General features: G+C 33.9%; 1 long non-coding RNA gene across 1 annotated transcript; it reads left to right on the forward strand.

The window, feature by feature from the left end:
- Positions 1-9,278: 9,278 nt before the first annotated feature.
- On the forward strand, positions 9,279-10,357 carry LOC113713241 (uncharacterized). The gene is made up of 2 exons (XR_003453490.2): positions 9,279-9,413; positions 10,161-10,357. It is a non-coding gene; the product is annotated as an uncharacterized lncRNA (long non-coding RNA).
- The last annotated feature ends 7,110 nt before the right edge of the window (positions 10,358-17,467 follow it).

The raw sequence follows: 17,467 nt of genomic DNA on the forward strand, positions 1-17,467 counted from the left end.
GAATGCAATTCAAAAAGAGAAAAAGAAGAGTTGGCCCAAATGGCACTAATGGCCGTTGGAGAAGATGAGGTAAGTTCTTATCACTCTTCTTGTGATGAAGATAATGAAGATGATGATGTGAAAATTCTTATGATTAAAATGCATAAAAGTTTGAGAAAATCTTATGCTAAAAATACAGATTTGAAAACAAAAATAAATGATTTGTTGGAAGAAAACTCCAAACTGTTTCAAGAAAACAAATGTTTGAGAATGGAAAATGATGATTTAAAAAATCAAAAAAGTGTTTTTGATTGCAAAAATAATTTGAAAAGGAAGTTAGAAGAGAAAACAAAGTTTTATGAAAAAATGTTGGAGGAACAAAATGTGTTAAAGAAAAGAATTAATGACTTGAACGAGTTTCTCCAAAATGAAAAACAAAAGTTTTCTCAAACAAAAGAAAGCAAATCTTTTCAAGGCACAAATAAGTTTGCTATGATAAGAAGTAAGAAAATTAGTTGCATTAAATCCACCTATGTGCAAAATACTTCTATCATGTGTAACTTTTGTTACAAATTTGGACATATGCAAAATGATTGCTATGTAAAGAAAAATATGAGAAAAGGCATGAAATTCATGTGGATTGCTAGATCATGTCGTATTAACTCCCAAGGACCCTATAAAGAAAGGGTACCAAATGAAATTTCTCATATTTAGGCACATCATGATGATTTGATCCAAGAAGTGCTATATGGTTGTAAGTACAATTGAAAATTTTGATATTCAATATGGTCTTGATTTGAAAAATAAAGGGGGAGTTTGTTTTTGATTGATGCCAAAAGGGAGAGTAGGATTTATTGAAATTTCTTTGTATGTTGGCACTTTCTAAGGGGGAGCTTTATTTGAACTTATTTGATAAAAGAAATCTTCATTTTGTTTGTCATCATCAAAAAGGGGGAGATTGTTGACCTTGGTCGATCAATCCTTGATTTTGATGATTAACAAACCAAAATGTAGATTTGGGCTAATGTTTTTATGTGAGTAATTTGTTAGAATAGATTCTTGTGGCATAAAAGAAGAAGCAAAAACAGGGCACTCATGTCGGACGCTATCGGACGTCCGAAAGAATGAAGAACATCAAGAAGGAAACTCTGTCGGACGCTCGTGAGGAAGCATCGGACGTCCGGAAGGATCGGACGCACGCCTCGGACGCACATCGATCGCATCGGACGTCCGAGAAATTTCGCAAAGATTTGATGACTCTCTGCCTACGTTCGGACGCAGGGTTCGGACGTCCGACAGGTGGTTTGGACGCAGGGTTCGGACGTCCGACAGGAGGTCTCGGACGTCCGACAGGCCAACGGCTAGTTTTGACAGCATTTAATATTTGACCGTTGGAGAGCCTTTTGAAGCCATTTCTCACCTTCTATAAACACCCCAAAGCACAAGAAGACAAGGGACTTTTGCCAACACAAAATACAAGCTTACAAGTGAGATTTTTGAGTAGAAAGATTCTTTGTTGGTTGTATAAGGGGTTGGGAAAGTTGGGTTGTGAGCTTGCTCAAGTGAAAACATTGGTGAAGGTGAACCTATCACTTGGAGTGGTAAAACCTTGGTGAAGGTTGCCTCATTTGTATAAAATAGTTCTTAATTGGGTGAGTGATCTTTCAAGTGTAGGTTGTTGAGGGTTAACTAGAATTGTTGTAAAACTCCTTGGCTCAACCAAAGAGTATTTTGGGTGAGGAAGGAGTGAACCTTCACTTGTACATCTTGGTTAGCATCGCCATCAATTGAAGAGGCTATTGGATTGATATTTGGTTTGCATTTCTTATCTTTTCTCTTTAATTAATTTTTCTTTATTGTGCTTAAATTTGATATATCTTTGTGCATCATTGTGAAATTGTTTGTACTCATTGGGTTGCACCGGGCTCTTACATATAGTATCGCCTTATAAATGTAGTGCGGGCCCGAAGTGGTGTATGGTGGACGGATGGGAAGTAAGTGGTGAACTACGGATATGAAAATATCAATCCGGTTGACGGAGAGTCATCACGGAAAGATATATAAATGGTATCGACAAATGTGGAACTTAGCTCCTGAGAGCTTCTATATCCTTGAATTGTTTCTAGTTACAGTTTATTGGTGTTATTAATTACTTGCAAGCTAATACCTGAATTGTTATTTGGGCTTGTTATCTGAACTATGTGTTTGAATGTGTGTTCTTGGCCTCACGAGCGTTTTGCTCACCCTGTAGATTTGTTTTCCTTAACAGGTTTGAACTCGGAGGTAAAATGGAGAAGCCCTCCTGATGTATTTTCGTTTTAGGGTTTGCTATTACTTTTGGTTATGCCTTTGATTTTGGGATTGTACTTTTGGTATGGAAATGTAACCTTTGGACGAAATGTATTTTGTATACCGACGTGTGGTTTGGAGAATGGATGACTATTATTAAGTTTGAACGTTTCCGCATTTTATTGTATCTAAGTTATTGGCTTGTATTGTGTGGTCTGGCTATAAGTTGAATGGAATTGCTTGAGTCCTGGCGAGAGCTAGGCAGGCGTCCCATGGATACCCTTTGGTTCGCCTTAGGGAGAAGTGGGGGCGTTACAGTTGGTATCAGAGTTTAGGCTTTAGATCTTGTAGTGTATCATAGGTTTAAAATTTAGGATGCCTGACTGTGGGATTAATTTGAATATTTTGTGAACTAAAGGGTCTATTGTATCCTACGGGTTAAAGAAATTGGTTACTTGAGAATTTCTTACTTGGGACTTGTAGAAATAAAAATTGAGGAATTAGCCGATGTTATATTGAAGGAAAATATGGGATGAGAGATTAGTAGTGAAAGATTGGACGAATTTGAATTATTATTACACTTGTAAGTGTGGAAAGAAGTGAGACAATTATTAGTGCTGGCTAAAGCGGATAAGAGACCGAGATTTGATGGTCAAACACTATGTATCGTGATTGTGAACCCAGATAAAAGAGTTTCAAAGGAATAAAATGCATTTTCCTGCTCATTTACCTCCTAGAGAATTTATGCTTTGAAATTCTAAAGGAAAAATGAGGATGTACTAGTTTTATTTTCAAACGATGATTGGAAATAATATATATATGCTTTAAGTAAGTGTAATTCTTCGATTTTGGTAAATATGTGAATTTTACTTGAATTGCAATTTAAAAATTTGTGAATAGCTGATGAGTTTGTTGAAATTTTGTATGTGATGGGCTGATACAAGGTTAAAATTTCCTAAACTAGACTTTCCCTCTTGATTGTATACTGGTGTATTCTCACACTTGAATTCATCTATGCTTTAAAAAAATAATAATAATAATATCTTGAATTTTCGAAAGAACGGCGAACTTATGTTTTTATAATGAAGATCTTGAACTTGATAAGATTTTTGTTACTTTAAATACTCTTCTTATCTTTTAAAATTCTTGGTTTTCAAGAAGGGTGAGCCTATCTTTAGGTGTACGGATTGAGGGAACTTTGAGATATAGAGTAACTGCATTCAAGAACACGCAGTTAGTGTGAATTGACTTGGTTTCCATTTGACACGTAAGTTAGCAAGTTGTACTTAATTCTTGGGTTTGAACTTGGAGCTTGAGGTTTTAACTATAAAATCCTAAGACTAGTTATTCTTGAAGATGATGGTGCTCTGGTTGGTGGCTTGCTTATTAAAGATTTTGAATTTTGAATGGATAACCTTTGGTTTCCGCTTGTGTTATGGTTTGATTGGATCTAATTTCGTAAAAGCATGTGATCTGATTGGAATTAGTGATATTCGGACCCATTGGTTTAATTAAGGACTTAGGAAGGGTGGTGCACGCCGTGAGACCTTTTGTATCCCGCTTGCATATACTTCTACATTTTGTGACCCTTAATTGCCTATATACAATATTTGACATATTGGGCTTGTTTTGTGACTTCTTAACTCATACTATAACATTCGATACATGTAAAGAATCATGTCTTGATTCTAAATATTTTTGCAACTTGTACATGCATTAAGTTCTTTTATGATTAATTATTCCTTTCTTGCGCTCATAGACTCCTATTAAGTATGGTAGCAGGAATAGGAAAAGGGGTCGTGGCCGAGGATTTAGACAACCTTGTACTCGTGAGAAAAATTGATGGATAATCTTATATAATTTAATGAGATCCTAGTACTGAATATGAATCGAGAATAAACCAGAAGATTAGATCTACCAGTGTATAATGGATTAATCTAGTTGGCAACTTAGTGAGACTTTCCTGTGTGAAATTTTAATAGCTGCTTTATGCGTATATTATGATTGGTCCTGTGGCCATATTTCAACTTTTGTGAAAGTTTGAACTCCAAAAGTATTTCGTGGGTTTGGTGAGATGACTTGAACTCATTACCAATTTGTTCTACTTGAACAAAAGCGCTTTCAATTTTACTTGACTAATACTATACCCAGATTCACTTATTTTACTTTTCACAAAATTTATATATATATGTATACATATTTTGAACTCGTTTGAGACTCGAAATTAGATAGAGTTCAAGTTCGAATCTTTCTTAGAAACATGAATGCCTATTTGTTATGAATCAGGTATTAGAAATGATCGGGTTTTATGTACCAGTAGAGTTAACTCTTGGTTGGAAAAAAGGGTGGTAAAGGTATTGGATCACAGGTTATGCGAATATGAACCTACATGTTTACCTATCTTTCTTAAAGGTATTTTCTAAAATATACGCCTTACTCGAACATAGATTTAACTCGAAATTTTGAGGAAAAGTGTTAGAACACCCTCCATGTATATGTTATGATTATTATGTATATGTTTTAAAAATCATGCACTAAGTTGCATGATTAATATTCTTAAATCTATTTGAGAGATTTTAAATATGTATTGATGATTGTGGTTAAACATTATTTGAAATCTCTTACTAAGAAAATTTAGTTTTGGGTCGTGAAGAAAAATTTGTATCTTTAACTCTAATTTTGAAAATTTTGAATCGCATTTTGCCACAGATACATTCAAAATACATCAAAAGTCTTGACCTTATCTTGTAAGTCGTGATTGGTTTGATTTAGACAAAATTTTGAGGAAAGGGATTTTGGTCCTGCTAGTGCGTAACAGTTTTTTTGTTAGGATTTGGAACTTGTTTCATATGGCGTGTAAATTATGGTTTCAATACACACGGGAGTAAGACCTTAGAATGAAAGTACATATCGTTATATCAAGAGGTATTACTTTAGTCGTGTGTGTGGATTTTCTTAATTATCATTCGAGGAGAGGGAAGAGTAAATATACCTGGATGACTTAGATGCGTGAGAATTCACAGGTTGTGGATAGTTGAGTTTCAAATTCTGGTTTGCTACTTATTTAGATGCTTGAGTTGTTGATAGGCTAACAGTCAGGATTAAGAAAATGAATGAATGAAAAGTTTGGAAGAGATGCATATAGAAATAGAAATTCTTCACAAGGAGTTGGAATTCCAAACTAAATTGGCTGAATTTTGGGAAGAAAAAAAAAAAGTCGAGAACTTAGGGTTGAAGATGGGATCCAATGTTTAATCGCCAACTTGAGATATTAAAAGTTGTGAGATTTGGGTGAGTGAAAGGAAATATTTGATGGCTTGAATGAGTCTAACAGTTAAGGACCGGATGTTATATTTGGAATGGACGCTTGAGGCTATATATACATAGATTATTGAGATTTGAACGATGAGACTATTAAGAACAAATACTCCATAGCCTCACATAAATGAGAATTATAATCAAGGGTCAAGAGCAGCGAATAAGGGATTTAAAGTAGAGTTACTACCAACCGGGAATTCTAGAAACTGATGTGCTTAAAACCACTTCCAATTCAAGATGGGGATGCTTGAATTTTCAGTTATGCCATTTGGGTTGACTAATGTATTAGCAGCAATTATTGCATTAATGCATCAAGGTTTTAAATCGTAATAGGATTAATCTGTGATGGCAGTTATTGATGATGTATTGATATACCCTAAAGTTTGAGAAGATCATGAAAAAAATACCTGATGGTAGTTTTACAAACCCCGAGAGAATGCTAACTTTTGTTAAGTCCAATAAATGTGAGTTCGATGGGAAGAAATAGCCTTTCTAAGTTATATAATATCTAAGGAAGAAATTTTTGTTAACTCAACTTAAGTGGAAGCTGTTTAAGAGGAAATGACTAGAAAATCCTACCGAAATTTGGAGTTCTTAGAGGTAGTCGAATATTACCTTGGTTTGATCAGGGACTTCTAAGGATACGAGACTTGGCAAGTTATTTGAGATTCTAAATGTGAGGAAGAATTTGAAGGTGAAAATCGTTTAACCAGTGCACTTGTATTGGCTTTACCGAGCGGATGAGGTGATTTTGTGATTTATACAGATGGTTCAAAGGATGGTTTAGAATGTATATTAATAATATATGATGAGGTGATTGTATATGCCTTTTGAAAGTTAAAATTTCCCAGAATAAAGTAATCAACTCATGATTTGGAATGAGTTGGAAAATGTAAGTCAATGATTGATCTGATAGGTTTAACCATGAAGGGAATGATATTGTTCTAAGTATGAATTTCGAGGACGAAATTCCTTTCAAGAAGGGGAGGATGTGAGGACCCGAAAATATTCTTATTTTTAAAGAATATTACTGGAATATTTAAAAGATTATTCACTCATTTTTTTCGAATTATTTATTTCGACCATTTTAAATTCATTTATATGGAATGACGCCTCTTTATAATTTTAAAATATTTTGTTGGAAAATTCACTTTTCAGAAATTCGTTTAGTTCGAAATAACAAGTACACGTTTTCGAGGCTATACTTGAATCATGAGTGTATTAATATTGGAGAATTAAAGATGATCAATAATAGATTAAGAAAGGTTAATTGAGGAATTAGTACTAGACTCCAGTGAGGACTCGCGAAATTTATTATTTTAAATTCCTATTTTCGAGCTCATTTGTATATTTAATTGCCCATTTATTCCGAATAATATTTTCTAGCCTTATTAGACCTAAGTACATGGTTTTATAGTTTCGTTATATTTTTAAAGCGCCTTATTTCAAAAATCATTTTCTTAAAAGCTTGATTAGCGAAAAAATGAAAACGTGTCTAAACACTTTAGCCAATTGGGAGTACAATAAGCTCAAAAATTTGAGACATATACAATGGTCCTAAAATAGGCAATTTTAGGTTTAAGTACTCAAGTGATAACTAGTGGTACGATTGTTATAAGAATTTCTCAAAGGTTTTAATTTTTATTGCGCCTAAATTAGAAATACGTGTTTTCACGTGCGCGCTTAATTGAGGAACTTTGGACCATTATTTTGGGACAATTAAGAATGAATAATATTTATATGAATGTAAGGGCCCTAGAGGTTTAGTGCACTAGTGCAACAAACGTAAGAGAAATCGGATACAAAACGCGCGCGTAGGGTACTAGTTAAAATTGATTTGACGTATCAAAGGATTTGACGTCAAGCGTCTTTTGTACGCAAAGGCTACAGAGCCGAAATTCATTTCCTTTTCTCTGCTACAATGGCCGGCTAGACTGCAGCAAAGGAACAACCAAAGTCACCATTTCTTTTCTTCTAAAACTCAACCAAATTCCTACCAAAACTTCCATAGATTCTCACCAAACTTCACATTCGTTTAGCTTTTCACTTGGACAACAACATAGGCTGAAAAAGGGAGGAGCTTTCACGGTTTCTTCAAGCTTCAAAGGACCGAAAATTCTGTTCAAACCAACCATCAAAATAGGTAACAATCTAACACCTTCAACTTGTCTTATGGAAGTTGATTTACGCATTTGAGTTGGAATCTTTACTTTAGTAGCTTGGATTGTTAGAAATGTGGGCTCTATGAACTCCCACTTTGGATTGATGGCTGTGATGATGTTTGATGATGGTTTATTTGCTGAATTAGTGCTTAAGGAAGTAGATTAAAGGTGCATTCTTGACAGAAACGTTGTTTAACTCTTGAAACAAAAAGTTCCCATTTTACCCCTGCTCTGTTCGGTCACTTTACTGCAGATAATTGAGGATTTAAAGGCTTGATTATGTTGTTTACATGTTGTAGAAGTTGTGTACAAAATTTTGTTGAAAAATATTGAGTTTTGGTTGCTCAAACGAATTTATTTCAAAAACTGGTAATCTGGAAAACGGTTTCGCCGTAATCCAGACCAGTGGTTGTATTTTGTCCATAACTCGGTATTCCGACGTCGAAATCAAGTGCCGTCAGCGGCATTTGAAACTAGACGTTCCCATGTTTCCAACGGTGTATAATGGACATTCTGGTTTCATGTGTGTGAGCCACACCATTCATCTGAAGTCGACTGTCCTGTTTCTCCGTTCTGCCGAAATGATTTGATGATGCTGCAACTTGAGGCTTGATTTTGAAGCAGTTACATGCCGAAACTTGGAACGATTTCTTCTGTGAAGTGTAGCCCTATGAATTTATTTTCTAACACTATCAACCATTCCCAATTCCGAGTTAAATTGAGAGAGTTATGATCAAAATACGGCGACTGCTCGTTTTGAAAATCTTAGATTTGGACAGATTGCCTTAAGGATTTTTTCAAACTTTGGTTGATTGAATGACCCCCCTCCCGAGGGTATTTTTCCGTGAAATTTGATAGAGAGATAACCTTCATATGGAAGTATTATACTGCAAAATTTGGTGTCAATCCAAGTCCGTTTCGGCACTTAACTAAAGGTCCAAAGTTGGAACCAAATCTGGAAATTTTGTAACAGTCTTGAATTTTTCCCAACTTTGAGCTATCATATCTTGGTACTCGAAACTCCGATTCTCGTTCCGTTTGTTCTGACCTAAACCTTACTTGCACCTCTAATTGAGCTATAAATTTCAAGGGCTGGTTTGCAACGAGTGAATTCTGCCGAATTTTCAAAGTTAGCGAAAAACCAACCCCGGCTCAATCCTGGGTGATTTGGAACAGCAACTTTAGGCTCATTTTTGAGCACTTTCCACTTCGATTCATGGAAAAGTGTCTTCTAGGAACTTACAGTACTTTCTAAGAGGTTTTCAACGGTATAAAGTTTTCCAATTCTTGACTTATGCCGAGTGAGTTACGATTTTTCAAAGATTCATAACAAAACTGAAATTTTTCCAACTTTCAAGGAAATAGAGATTTTCAAGAACTCTTTATTCTTTTGATATAATCTAAACGTTTTATCCCCGATTTCCTAGATAAAGACTTAAATATTGTTGAATGTTATCAAACCTCTCTCGAACCTCGATTTACGAGTAATTGAGGTTCATTTTCACGGAATTTCCTAGAGTAATACTAGTGAACGAATTATTCCTTGATATTTGAGATATGGGTGATAATTCACTATTATTTGCTCAGGCACGCACGAGGACCTCCAAGAGGACCCTACTGTGGAAGTTTGAACTCTTCCTCCAATTTACTTGCTTGCATAACTTGGTGAGTGTCAAGTGTATGCCTACTTGAACTCTAAAGTCTTGATTCATGCTTGATTCACCTGATTTCATGCTTAGCTTAACTGATTTTGACAAAATGGAGTCGAGTGTGTACTTGATCGCACTCGTTCTCATTTGAAACGAATGACTCATGCTTAACATGATTTGCTTGGTTTACATGACTTGAAATGTCTGCTTAAACCTATCAAATGCTTGAATACATGAAATGGTATGCTATGATTGCATACGTCGATGGAGTGAATCTCCTCGACATTTACATGACAAATGGGGGACGCCCAAACTCATAGGCCGACCTTGGAACTCGAGCCGACATGGGTTTGGTCGGGAACCTCGGTGAGCCATGAGATTCAAATGATAAACTTGATCTATTGAGAGATCTCGCTTGGCATACTCGTATAGTATCGCCTTATAAATGAAGTGCGGGCCCGAAGTGGTGTATGGTGGACGGATGGGAAGTAAGTGGTGAACTACGGATATGAAAATATCAATCCGGTTGACGGAGAGTCATCACGGAAAGATATATAAATGGTATCGGCAAATGTGGAACTTAGCTCCTGAGAGCTTCTATATCCTTGAATTGTTTCTGGTTACAGTTTATTGGTGTTATTAATTACTTGCAAGCTAATACCTGAATTGTTATTTGGGCTTGTTATCTGAACTATGTGTTTGCATGTGTGTTCTTGGCCTCACGAGCGTTTTGCTCACCCTGTAGATTTGTTTTCCTTAACAGGTTTGAACTCGGAGGTAAAATGGAGAAGCCCTCCTGATGTATTTTCGTTTTAGGGTTTGCTATTACTTTTGGTTATGCCTTTGATTTTGGGATTGTACTTTTGGTATGGAAATGTAACCTTTGGACGAAATGTATTTTGTATACCGACGTGTGGTTTGGAGAATGGATGACTATTATTAAGTTTGAACGTTTCCGCATTTTATTGTATCTAAGTTATTGGCTTGTATTGTGTGGTCTGGCTATAAGTTGAATGGAATTGCTTGAGTCCTGGCGAGAGCTAGGCAGGCGTCCCGCGGATACCCTTTGGTTCGCCTTAGGGAGAAGTGGGGGCGTTACACACCCCCCCTTCTCACCCCATTTTGCAGACAACGATGGAGAATATGAGTTAGTGTTCGTGGAAGAAGAGGAAGAATAGATGGTCAATGGTTGGATGTTGATATAGCGGTCAAGCTTATGAGTTTAGAAGCGGGGATTTATTTTTTTTATAATGTAGTCATGTCTGAGGGATTTTAATATTTGGCATTAGTCCACAAGTGGACAAGTTTGACCTTTGTTTTCATGATACGTTTACTCCTTATGCTAGTTGATGTAAAACATGGTTCTATTGGATTTTTTTTTTGAAAGCATATATCCCAGGTGTTGTTTGCAAGGTTGAGTAGTAAATTAAGATGCCTTGTAAGACTTCAGGGGGGGTTTACTCCTTGAGTTTTACGGCGTGTTGCATTCCAAATCAGGTAGTCGATTTGGGGCGTGACAAACAATGTTCCATTCGTTATAGTGAGGTGCGTATTAGTCTCAACTGGGGTATAATTGGACTCATCATTAGTTAAGCCAACCCAAGCAACGAGATCAAAGACATTTGGCTCGGAATGGATGACAACTATTTGATTGTGTGTATGCCCTAAATTTAATCAACTTCTAGAGTTTAGTATGCATTTGATCTATTTATTTTATAATAAATGACAACTTTATCATATTGATTACTTATATATATATTTGTATGATAAAACCCTTCCCAATCAATGAAATCATAAGAGTTATGATGGTAAGGTTCATTTGACTATAGATAAGATTTATTCTTATATATCTCTAGTCAAAATATTAATATGAAAGGGCATTATTATTATGATTAGACTACCATATATTATGGCACTTCTATATAAGCAGCGGTAGACCTCATTTACTGAGTATGTGAGACACCTAAACTAGTATATAGGTGCTTGATAGTATGATTAAATTTATTAAATTGATCCACATAGAAAAATCTTTTTTAAGTACCAAAGGATTAATCCCTAAGTGAAATTTATGCAAGTGATCTTTAGATTTAAGGTTATTGTAGTATCTTGAGTATGGATAGTTATATCTTATTTGCTATATGCTTGCTCTCATAATAGGGAATGCTCAATCATTCGCATATGAGTATATACTTGAAGTATGGGAAGATGGTAAATAACCACCATCTCTTATGGAAGATAAGTTATCTCATATTTGGCCACTTGTAGAAGTATAATTCGGAATACTTAGTGCTAAGTGGAAGAGTCTTAAAAAGTGTTTCTAAGTACTTTTTCATTGGATTTATATTTTGGTACAAGAAATAAGCATTAATCATATAATAAAATTGGCACAACTTATTCCAAAATTAATGTGAAATATGTGTGGTAAAAAGATATTAATTACATGGTAAATGCTCACTGAAAGGTTAAGTAATTTACTTGACTTTACTGATTACTTGGATGATTATGATGAATTGTCAGATCCCAATTTTGATCTATAAGAATGAGTTGATTGATTAGTGGAATCAATGATATTCTTATTTATTAAGAATTGTAACTCGTGCTCATTGCTAACATACATGAGAGTTTAATAAGTTACACACATTAAGAACTTCTTTAACTGGATTAAATGAATTTCAAGTAGAGATTTGATAGATAAGTTTTTATAACTTATAGTTTAATTTGTGAAGCAAATTGAACTTAGGAGACATATACTGCAAATAAGTTTAAATCTTCCAAATACAAGAGTTGTATTAGAATAAGAAAGCTAAATTATATTAGAAATTGGTTTTGGTCTCTATGATAATATGGACAGTTTATTTATCTATAAATACTCACTAAACTTTTGTTAACAAAACTAACCCATATACAAATTATCTTATAAGATTTTTTTCAAAAATCTTGAGAGAAAAATATCCAAATTTGTCCAAGAAATAAGGAAAAAAACGTGTCTCTCATTTCTCTCACCTGTGCGGGTTTTCCTAGTGAAAACTTAGGGTTTCTCTCATACGATTTGTATAAGTTGTCTTAGTCATAACTAACACTAATCTAGTTTAAGTTAATTTGATAGGAAGTTCTAGTTAAGGAGATTCATGTAAATTACGTCAGAGGTTGGACATTTGTGCGGCTACATAGATCACTCTGCTCTACATCAAATCTCTACCGGTGTTAGGAGATCTTCATGGGTTGACATAATTTATTTAAATTAACTTTATGTCACATGAATTCAATCAAAATACGATTTGCTGAAGGAGTGGAAATTTTTAAATTTTTCACTATGCATGTCTCTATGATTCCTTACACTATTACCATGAGATGATACCTCAAGACTAGCGAAATAGTTGAGAGATTCAAAATCGCTCATTTCAAATGTTGAATGAAATATTGCTTAAGTTGCTGAATACCACCCAAATTATCACCTGTGATAATTATATCATCAATCGATGGAAGTAAAACATAGTCTTGCATGTTGTTTGTTGAATGAAAAGAGCAAAATCATAAGAATTGGAAGCCAAGCCTTAATTAAGAAGTGCATAATTAGATTTTGCAAATTCAATATGAGCAGCTTGTTTAAGTATATGTAATGCACAACGAAGGCAACAGTTGGAATACTGCTTGAATTGGCATCTCTCCACCTTCACCACATCCATGCACTTGGCGCTCCTACTGCATTGTCCATATGGCATTTTGGAGTTCTCATGTTGGGCGTAAAAATTTATTTTCTAATGAAAAATTAGGAATATAATGTTACATCTCAAATTTGGGTCCATAAACTAAATTTGTAACGTGGCACGCCGTACTTGTGAGGCCTTACTCCCACAAATACAATGCATCATGATCATAATTTATAAAATTTACTAAAATTTAAATTTACAATTTCTCCATAATGATAAGGTCACTAGTCTTAACATTAATAAATATTTAAATCATCAGTACTATTCTAAATAATCCTACCTTGAAAATTTCAAACTCTTAAAATTTAATACACCCATCAGACTATTCATCTCTCTCTTATCTTCAAACATGCATGATATTACTTTCTTGATTTGTAAGAAAAATATTTAAAAAAATATGAGTTTAATGATATACGCTTTGACTCAGTAAGTAGTGCTTACACCCCTACTGAATCATATAACTATATACATACTAAATATTTATAAACTTGGTCACATAATATTGCATGCATATCCCAATTTGAAAACATTGGCATCATTTCGTAATCATTAAGAATTGAATTGCATAAAACACATAACATAACATGACATAAACATGATCATGGAAAATCTTGGTAAATCATGTAACATGTCTATAACATCATTTATTCTTATAACCATATAGCTCATAAACAAGTATATACTATACCCGCCTTCTAAATATCCAACCTTGAAATTAACTCCTTCTAGGAGGGCGACCAAGAAGTATTGCGAATACTACTTGACCACATAAAATAGCATGAGTGAAAGGCTAGACATACTGCTCCAATTGACTATACATAAACGTAACAAACTATAGCCCCTGCTATCTATTTTATAACTGTTTAAAGCTTAATATAACATAAATTCATTTTGTATATCATATGCACAATCATTTTATTTGATTAAACATGCCTCTCATCAAAATTTTTTTGGTAGGCATGAAATTTTGTCATTAATGCTAACAAAATGAGCTCCATGTGCGTTTCATGTGCCACAAAATAGGGGCAATTTTTTAGGTTTTCTTCCATCTAGAGTTTTAGATTTTCCAATTAACAAGAATTAAAATTTAGAATCTATAAGAGTTTTCTGTAATAGATTCTAATTTATAATTTTTGATAGAAAAACTAAATTATATACTCAAGTTCTTGTGAATTGTTTGCAAGAATCCTGAAATTAAATGAAAATAGTAGACAAAATTGGAATAAAAGATTGCTAACAGTATACTGTTTGTACAGTTCAATGGCTATTTAAATTTTTGTCTCATTTATTTGGACAAAATTATCCATGGTCTTTGGCATGTGCACTTGAGTAGTGCACGTGCAACTCATTCCATTAGAGTTAACACTGAGTTTGGATGGAATGGCTACTATTTTACACATTTGTGAGTTGAGTGGCCATTTTGAATCAAAAAGTAATTGAGTGGTTAAAAATATACAAGCACAATAGTTTAGTGGCCACTAAGGATTTTTGCCTTCTGGTTGAGAAGTTTAGTGAACATATTTACCATTAAATTTGGACATGTGAATTGCGCGTGTTTGATTTATTTTGTAGATTAAGAACAAAATTTGACAAAATAGCTACGAATGTACTGATTAGTTAGTTGAGTGATTAAATTTGAATAAAAAATAGTTTGATGGTCAAAAGTCGATGTAGGAAATAGTTTAACAACCTACAAGAATTTTTGTTCTCCTAATAATAGAACTTGGGTTTTCATAATCGTAATGGGTTTCATGATTTAAGGCTCAAATAATAGGCACGAAATAAAATATTATAACTTTGGTTCTTAAAGCCTAGAAAATAAGTTTTATTTCATTTGTTTAAAAACTTTATAGGCCCATTAAGTCTTTTTTAATTAATTGGTAACCAAGAAACTAGCATATTTAAATCTACTAGGTGAGCCCAATAGGATCCTTGCCCATTGTTAGTTTAGTCTAAAAGCAGTGAAATAACTACATTAAAGCCCAATTTATGAGCTAATTTCATAAGCTAACCAGACACAACTTGGCCCATTTCTTTTTTATCAAACAAACCATTTAGAAACCCATAAGGTTGACCCATTTCATTTTAATATTCTGACCCACTTAAGTTTGACCCATTTCCATCTCACAACCCGTCTTGTCAATCAAATGGTTCCTCTTTCACCAATCACAATTTCGCCAAATTTCAAAGCCTAACTTATCAAAATCCTAGCCGCCATCACAACCTTCACCATTATCCACATTGATTTCTATATCCAATTCACAACCTACAATTTTAAACAAATTTTATGGCCAGAAAGGGAAAAAAATAATATATTTTGAACATAATATATAATTATATTGGTGAGCACAATATATATATATATATATATATATTTGAGAACTTTTTGGCGTAAACCTCTTGGAGAGCTCCCAACATCCAATCCTTTTTTCTTTGATTTTGATTACATTATTTTACCAATAATTCAATTATGTCTTCGGTTTGGACGAGGCATAATTTCACTTACTTTCCAAATTTTACATGCTTCGAATTAAGCCTCATAATAGTAACCCCTCAAAAAATGCAATTACCGAATCATAGCAAATATGAGCTTGCGTCATGTTTGGATGTGACATAATGTCTCACAACCAATAATTTCATGTACTCGACTAATTTTTGCATAATTCCAAACAAGCCTTATGGCGTGGTTTAGGTTTTCAAGTTATAAATTTCTAATTATGAATTTAATTTTGTCCAATTATCTCAATTTTTCGCAAGTATACGAGTCAAACAACTATAGTGATGATTAGGGTCTATCCTATAGGAAATTGGTTAATTACCAAGGCTTTTCAACTAATTTTATTATCTAAACAAATGAAATATTAGCAAAGAACAACAATGACAAAATTAAAGAGATTAATTTAGATGGTAAAACCAGCCATACAAAGTATAATTAGTTAGGCAGTATAACCTGCCATATAACATAAATAATAAATATAAAACCACATTAGGTGGTAAACCAACCATGTAGGTGGTAAGTTAAAAGAAAAGAAACAAAAGTTGAGAGAGTTAGATGAGGTTTTCTTAATATTAAGATCCCAAGGATTAGAATCTCTTGTTGTTTCAAGATAGTGATTGACTTAGTTAAACTAAACCTTTAACTTGTGGCTTGTTTAGGAAGTAACCACCCTTAATTTCTTGAATATTGTTTTCACAAATAAACAAGAATCCTCACACCAAGCCTTTATCTATTTGCAAGATAAATTAACTTAACATGAGTTCATGAATCTCAATGAAATTACACACACGTTCCATCTAAATCCACCTCCTACCAACGTGAAGTTGTCATCTAGAGTTCATACATTTTGTACTATACATGCAAGGCACATTAATGGCTCAAACACATGCTTGAATGATATATACTTGGTGATCAAGCAACTACACATATTTGATGCAAACATATGAACAAAGAAGTTCACAAGGTGGCCCAAATCAACTCAAGCAATCATGCAATCTTGAACTACAAGTTCATCCTTTCCCTAGGGTGCAAGAGTTTAGCTAGACATAAAATTGAACATATTGAACATAAAACTCTTGAAATAAAACATGAATCAAACAAGGAAGTAAAGAGTTAAAGTTGACGTAATGTTATTCAAGTGAATGAAACAAGCTCTTCAAACTTCTTTTTTACAACCTTGATCTTCAAGTGTAACACAACAAGGTTGTTGTGTTTTTAAGAAAACCTCTCTTTCTTTACTCATACAATCTTCTATTCCAACTATTACCCTCTAATTCTTCAATCCTTCATCTTTAAAATCAATGAATCACAAAGGGTATTTATAGATGTTTATGAAGAGAAAAATGTGCTCATAATGTGGTCATAAAGTTGTCCTTGACTTTTTCAACACACACTTAGCTGTTTCCAATTGGATTTCTGTAGAAATAATGTTCAGACAGCAGTGTGAAAATAAGTGCAAGTTGCAGAACAACTTGCATAATTGGCTCAAGGATCTATGAGGCAAATTGGTGAGGCAATACCTCGTGGCTCACCTCGTGGTTCTATTTCTTTTCTCTTTTCAAAGCTTTGAATGTGACAGTTGATGATCCATGAGGTATTTCCTGCTGTTAGCTCGTGTACTTTTGGACTTGATTTATGACCTTGCATTCTTTTTTCCAGATAATTGAACCCCTTGTATGTTGATCTTTGAATCACCAATGCTAGAGTGATATTCAAGTGCACTCAACTGCTAAACTATCCTACAAATGCCATATCAATTGTACATTATACATGTAATCGAAATAGAATAAAGCTTATAGAAATTAATAACTTAAAGAGCTAGTTTCATTTTTAAAAATCCTAAGTTTTTAACAAAAGTATGCA

The sequence above is a fragment of the Coffea arabica genome, chromosome 10c, assembly GCF_036785885.1.
Source record: "Coffea arabica cultivar ET-39 chromosome 10c, Coffea Arabica ET-39 HiFi, whole genome shotgun sequence".
NCBI classification, from domain to species: Eukaryota; Viridiplantae; Streptophyta; class Magnoliopsida; order Gentianales; family Rubiaceae; genus Coffea; species Coffea arabica.